Below are 7386 nucleotides of genomic sequence, written 5' to 3'. Positions count from 1 at the left end.
CCTCATTGTCTCAAGGGAACCAAGCTAACAAATGGCAGCTAGAATTTTAAGCTCATCATAATAAATACATAATTACTTTTGACCTTTTCAGAACATCCCAACAAATATAAATGACTCAAAAGCATGCAGGTTGCAAATGAAATTAATTGCAAGGGTATCCTTCACAAAATGTTTAATGATCTCATCATACAGATTTCCTGAATGATTTCCTTCTGACTTCCCCTAGAAAATAACGCTATTAGATGCACACACCAGTTTAATTTCATCAAACTAAAACCAATCAACATCTATAATTTGTGACTGGTTCATGATTTCCTAGTTTTTGTGGAAACTTTTTCTTTCCCTTTTTCTCTTTTCATCTCCATTTCTCTAAGTCAAGTCAAATGCCAATAATTATAAGGAACTTCTTTAATTCCTTCCATCTCTCTCCAATGACCTTTATCTGTACCTAGCCAAACATTCACTAATCCAAACACTTAGCCAAAGTTATGTGGTCTATGCCTCATAACTTGTATAAGCATTGGTTTCACATCTAAATCAGCCTTTCCATCACCACTTCCAGGTGCTGGTTCATAAATGCAGGATGCTATACTTGTTGAATGTGCAAATGAGTCCCACCAATGCCATAAAGTCACCCTACGGATACTCAGATTCCCATTTTCCCTCACTCCCTCTATTTCTATTTTCCAGAGATTCTTTTCCTCGAATATATTACAAACCCTTAAAAGTTCACAGAAACTCACAAAGTACATCAGATCTTTCAAACATGGGTCCGTGTTTGAGGAGATTCTTACTGGATGTATTGGTATTTGCTTTAACAATCTCAGAGCTCAATTGTGAAATTAAAAAATATATACATATGCACATATATATATATATAAAACACTTGTTAGCACAGTAATGCAGCTTACTAAAAAATTCAAGACTAATAAACTAAAAGAAGGGAGAGCAGGCAGAATAGTAGGAGGGAAGGAAGGAGGAAGGGAAGAAGGAAGGGAGGGAGGGAAACCCTGGAATTGGTTAAAGAGGAGAAAAGTAAAACTGAAGCCATTGTCACATTTATAAGAGGGATAGCCAAGGATATAGAAATGAGAAATTCTATTCCTCCACTGAGGAAAAAAGAGAGAGGGCTAATGCTGTAATCTGAAGGAGGTAGGTTGGAAATTCCTTATACTGATAAAATGCTAGCATCCATCAGCAAAGGAGACACATGCCAAATCTTTGAAAAAATTACAGGGATTCTGTTTTGTCTTGGTTTAGATATTGTGTTTCTTTAAAGCAGAAAAATGATCCAGAAGAGCTCCTAAACACCCAGTCAATTTTATTACTTTATTAGCATTAAAAGTCACTTAATTTCATAAAATATGATTGTTCCTTTCACCCCTGAATTTTTTTTTTTTTTTGAGGTACCAAGGAATGAACCTGGGACCTTGTATGTGGGAAGCAGATGCTCAACCATGAACTACATCAGCTTCTGAGTTGTTTTTTTTGTTTGTTCTGCCTGTTGTTAGTCATTTTTGTTTTTGTTTTTTCAGGAGACACTGGCAAGCCAACCAAGGACCTCCAGAGTGGGAGATGGGTGCTTCCCCAACCCCTGAATTTTTCTCAGATAAACAAGAACAATGAAGCATCAAGTACCCAATGTCTAAAAATAGTCACAAAACAAACAATTGCCTACATCTTTTAGGGCTTATTACTCATCATCCCAGCCATGCCTTGGTGCCCTTTCCTACTCCCTAACCCATGGAAGCAAAGATCTACAAAGGGCAAAGCAGGAGAACTCTTCCAAGTATCTGCTTATTAGAGAGTGGTACTTTAACTGAATGGGGAAGAGAAAAGGGACGTTCCCCACCGCCACCTCCAATCACATAAAGGGGGCGCCAAGAAAATCCAAAAGAGGGAACGAACGGGAGACCTTCAAGCAGGGAAGATTGGTATTCCATGCCCTAGTTGATGCGCCTGCAGGTGACTAGCTGAATGACACCCTGCCTGTCTGAATCGGTAAAGTAGAATCCTGCAGAGGGGGTGGCCCTGGAACTGCCCGCACTGCCACTCTTTAACATAAGGACACACCTGAGTAATTGAGTTATATGCAAAGGAGGAACAGCTTAATCAGAGAAAGGTGCTGGAACTTGTCATGCATATATTCCTTCAATCTATCATTTTTACAACATTATTCCTCACTTCAGATATTTCAAAGGACCCATTATTACCTTTAATCATAGCATCAATGGTATTCAGAAAGGGCTGGACACACTTGCACTAAAATTTTCATTCCAAAGCACCTTGCTTTTGAAGTCAAAATATCAGAAAAAAATTATTTATGTAGCTATGAATCATGAAAAGGTGGTAATTTTGCTAAGTGGAAGGTAAATAGATGCTTTCTTTTACTGAGAGTATAATCTGAATATCAGAGAGTTATATAGTGAGAACAGGGATCACCAATTTATGATCAGGATATTGCTATAACTGTTTCCCAATGGGTAAGATTTGGTGAGGCAATTTTATAAGTGACATTTAGAAGAGGTCTAAGATAATCAGCTTCGCTTATATCAGTTCTCTGAGTATCTTTAGACAAACTGGACATGAGATGTGTCACAAGATGGTTGGGGTACCACAGAAGGGCCCCTGGATCTCAGGTGGAGTTCTGCCTTTAGGCCTCCTGATAGGATTCTTTCTAAGGTTAGCGTAAGGACACACCTGAGTAATTGAGTTATATGCAAAGAAGGAACAGCTTAAACAGAGAAAGGTGCTGGAACTTGTCGTGCGTATATTCCTTCAACCTATCAACCCCTATAGCTCTCTTGATTCTTCTTGAATCAGGGTTTGATTCTGTCCTTTACTCATTTTTATCTTTGGGCAAGTTTTAAAATTTTCTCACTTGAGGGTCATAGCAGGAACCAGCTGGCACAGTCAAATGGGGTAATGGAGGCACGTTTCCTAAGGATCTGTTTCTGAAGCAGTGGGCAGGGTTAAAGTTATAAAGAATGGAAAGCTGGCACTGCCCCTAAGCCTGAAGGGGAAAGAGTAGTTGCCAGAATCTGTAGACTTCCCTCATAAAAGAAGGCCAGCCAACAGCAGCTGTGGCCTTCAGTGCAATCCTGAAGTCCAGATGAGATGGAACCAGGGGGCCATGGGTTTTACTTTTTTCCTAGGCCCCAATCTTCTGGCCAAGCTTCATATCAGCTGAACCCAATCAGACCCTAAGAGGCAAAAGAGTTTGCCAATTCTGATTGTAAATGTCACTCTCCCAGGGTATAGAACAAGTTGAAAAATGGGCCTGGAGGTGCAAACTGAGAAAACCCAGCACAATAGCAGGATTTATGTGTATCAATAAGTGAAAAATACCATACAAAACTAGAGTATTAGCATTAGGTATTTCCAGGTGAAATCCACTTTGTGAATTCTGCTTCAACTTGTGCAGAGTCCCTGATGTTATAAGTTGCTTCTGGGAGAAAGCAGCAAGAGTAGAATAGGAATCAATATATTGAATTCTAGAAGTAGGACACAGGACCATGTTCAAGACTCAGGATTTGGAATCTGGTTAACCAGGGTGAGTCTCTGTTCATTCACTTACTATGTATATGAATTTGAATAAGTGATTTCACTTCTAGATCTCAGTTTCCTCACATTGGAAATTAGAGTAATAACTCTACCCACCTCATGCAGAACACAACTCATTATTATTATTATTATTATTACTATTATTATTATTCCTAATGTTAAAATGGAGAGAAAGAAACTCTATCTGGTGTCAAAATAAAAATCACAGACAAACACAATGGGCATCCATGAGGTTCCATGTATAATTAATTCACTATTAAACTGCAGGTCTCATGCCCAAAAGGGCCTGTAGTCTTCCAGAATCATGAAGTGGTGGTTCCACAAGCTCACAAAGGGGTTCCTCAAGTTCACTGTCATCTTTAAAATGTAACATTCCTTTCTGGGAAACCTCAAAGCCAAATGTGATGGTGAGACTACTGTGTCACTCAGCCAGGTAATTGTACCTAGTTGTTTGTTCAAGCAAGCACTGGGCTCATTGTAATACAAGACTGTTTATGGACTTTAGTCACCAGTGAGTTTACCGCATAGATAGTTGATTACATCTACAACAATCAGAAAGATTGCTGTCAGCAATGAGTGATGGTTTATCCAACCAGCTGAATGCCTTAAAAGGGGAAGTGATTTTAGCATTCAGAGAGAATTTCCCAGCCTGTCTTTGGATATCCAGCATCTCCCAGAAACTCATCAAGGACTTCACTGCACTTTCATCAGAGCGTCTGGTTTGCAACCTGCCTGCAAAACCTGGATTTGTTCATCCCCATGGGCACGTGAGAGACTCATAAAATTTCACACTATTTACAGGTATTTCCTGCTGATTCTGTTTCCCTAGAGAGCCCTGACTAATAGACCAAATAAGCTCTACCTTGGCTCTAATGAGTAGGAAGGTTCTAAGCACATAAGAGCCAAAAAGTCCCAAATATACCCATAGAAGATGGCAGGGCCTCTCAGTAAGCATCTCAGTCCAAGTCCTGGCATGAAATAGATGGCACACTCTAGAAATTAATGAAAGGGGATTTATTGAAGGAACTGTTACAAAGGTGAAGGCAAGGTTGAGAACAACCAAAAAGGGCTGGCATCATTATGCATAAATCTGAAGGAGACAGGGAACGATGGTGTAGCAGTTTGATATAATTGATGAATTCCAAAAAGGAATATTGGATTATGCTTGTAAGCTGATCTGTACCTGGGCATGACTGAGTTATGATTAGGTAGGTGGAGACTTACAGATAAAAGCCATGGCAAAGAATAGAGTCAGGGATTTCTGATGTTAGAGTTTGATGCTGAAGACCTGGGAAGTCAACACGCAGAGGAAAGAGAAGCCAGCCCCAGGAAGGAAGGAACCCTGAAGCCAGAGTAAAGTAAGCCCAGGAACATAGGAACCCAGGAAGTCTGAACCCTCGCAGATGTAGGCAGCCATCTTGCTCCAAACAGACTTCGGTGAGAGGAAGTAACGTATGCTTTATGGCCTGGTATCTTTAATCCCCTACCTCAAATAAATACCCTTTATAAAAACCAACCAATTTCTGGTATTTTGCATCAGCACCCCTTTGACTGACTAATACAAATGGTGTTACCAGAACCTTGTGGGAGCTAAAGAGAGGAGTCACCCAATAGGAGGTGTGGTTATAGGTAGAACAACGCAGTCTCTTTCAACACCACAGGTCACTGGGATGGTGTGGAAGTTGGCCGGGAACAGTTTATTATGGAAAAGCATGCCACACGGACTCCCATTGGCCAAACCCCACTAGAGGCCACAGGGCCAGAGGGCTTGAGTGGTACAGTCTGGAGAGACCAGCCTCCTCCTAGCAAATGAAGCAGGGTTGAGAAAGGCACAGAGTGGATCTGTACAGATGATGGAGAATAACCAGCACAAGCTCTGCAAAAAGAAATAAAAACTAAGAACTCTTGTCAAATCATTCATAAGAAGAAGATGATGGCCATTTTCAAACCCAAAGAATTATCGCCTATTCTTCAGAGACTCTTAAAGAATGAAGGATGCCCAACATTTTTTAACAGAGCTGGACAAGCAAGGGAAATGTGCTGTCTCTTTAAAAGATATTTTAAAATATTCTGAGTCCAACTTCAATGACCATTCCAGAGCCCCATCTCACTCCATGCCTCACCAGCTGGTCAATGTCTCTTTCATTCCCTACTAAAATACTTAAATATGTGACCAAAGCTGAGTTCAGGCCCTCTCCAACCACTTGGCATAACTGGAAGGACTGCTCACTGCTTATGTTTTGCAATTTTAGATGCAAAACTAATATTCACTGTTTCTTCAGGATTTTACAAAACAGCTCATTCCCAGCAGTGCTGAAGGTAGAGGGTTCATCCATGCAGGAGTGTTGGATTCTGGCTGGTCTTCCTAATCTGCCCACCTCGCATCTGAATGAGGTTCTTCTGGAAAAGCATCTCATCGCTGTAGCTATCTGAATTGAGATGTCAGTAGTAGTTGTCTCTGGGTTATAGTACTTTAAGTGATTGTTTCTCTTTCTACTTGTTTAGATTTTCCAAAAATTCCAAAACTCAAGAAAGGAAAAACAAGTAATTTTTTTTTTTCAACTGAGCCCTGGTGTTTCAAAAAGTTTCTAAATGCCAAAGACAGTTTACTTAAGGGTCTAGAAAGTGAAACATAACTTTGTATGGAGAGAGACATTAAAGATACAAAAGGCCAGGATTACCTCTTCTTGTAGGTCTGACTTTCAGTGGTCCTGCCTACAGCAGCAACAAAATTTGTTTTTTTATCTTTGAGGTTTACAATATATCATGATCAAGTTGGGCTTATCTCAGGAAAGCAGGGAATTTTCAAATACAATTTTCAATACACTTGTATAATTTATCACATTAATAGACTAGAGAAGACAAAGTTTATTATCTCAAGCAATGCAAAATAAAAGAAAAAACAATGGACAAAATTATCTTTCCATTGTATTTTAAAAAGCCTCGAATAAGAGAAGTAGAAGGAAATTCTCCTAACATAATAAAGAGTAAATACCAAAATCTAATGGCATTAAACATTAGCTTTTGATGCATTTCCTATAAGAAAGAGAACAACAAAAAAGTACATACCTGGCAGGGGAGATACGGTGATTATGGAGGTGGTTTTCCCAGGGCAAGTCATATGCACTGCACTCTGGATGTGCTGACTCTTGCAACTTCCCCAAATATGGGAAACTTGACCGTATGATTTGTGGTAGTGGGGGACTACACTCGCACTCTCCTTCTCAAAAAAAAAAAAAAAGGAGTTTACTACTATAGTTAATACTTAACCGAGTAATAGATAGCAAAAATTATTTAGTGAGCAAAGAGAGAGACTGGGTATGATGTATGTAAAAATATTAGGGAGAGAAATAAAATGTTATTATTTGTAGATGTTATGGTCATCTATTTAGAAAAACCAACAGTCTCAACAAGCAAACTACTAAAACAAATGGGATTTTATCATGGCTGCCAGAAAATCAATAACATTGCTCTACATCAGCATAACTACTTAGAAAATATAATACAAATGGGATCCAATTCATTAGAAGAATGAAAATGATAAAGTGTTTTGAAACTAAATTAACCAAAAAGTCACAAGAAGACACCAGATACAAGTTTTAATGCTAATAAAGACCTTAGAATGTGAGCTGAATAGATGGAGAGGCAGCCTGGGTCAGATAACTTAATATTATAAAGATGTTAATATACCCCAAAGTAATCTATAAAACCAGTGACACCCCATTCAAAATTATAGTGGTAATTTTTTTTAAAGAAGTGAATAAATGTTCTCCAATATTTATATAGAAGAATAAAGTCCCATTTTATATAAAAGCTAAATCA

The 7386-nt window shown here is 38.9% G+C and overlaps 1 non-coding gene across 1 annotated transcript; it reads left to right on the top strand.

Annotated features, from left to right (window-relative positions):
* Window positions 1–6625: 6625 nt before the first annotated feature.
* LOC111766616 (U1 spliceosomal RNA) lies at window positions 6626–6787 on the top strand. Its single transcript, XR_002798610.1, has one exon. It is a non-coding gene; the product is annotated as a U1 spliceosomal RNA (small nuclear RNA).
* The last annotated feature ends 599 nt before the right edge of the window (window positions 6788–7386 follow it).

Source organism: Dasypus novemcinctus, chromosome 4 (assembly GCF_030445035.2).
Source record: "Dasypus novemcinctus isolate mDasNov1 chromosome 4, mDasNov1.1.hap2, whole genome shotgun sequence".
NCBI classification, from domain to species: Eukaryota; Metazoa; Chordata; class Mammalia; order Cingulata; family Dasypodidae; genus Dasypus; species Dasypus novemcinctus.
Note: the sequence above shows the minus strand (reverse complement) of the source record. Positions and strands in the feature narration are given on the sequence as shown.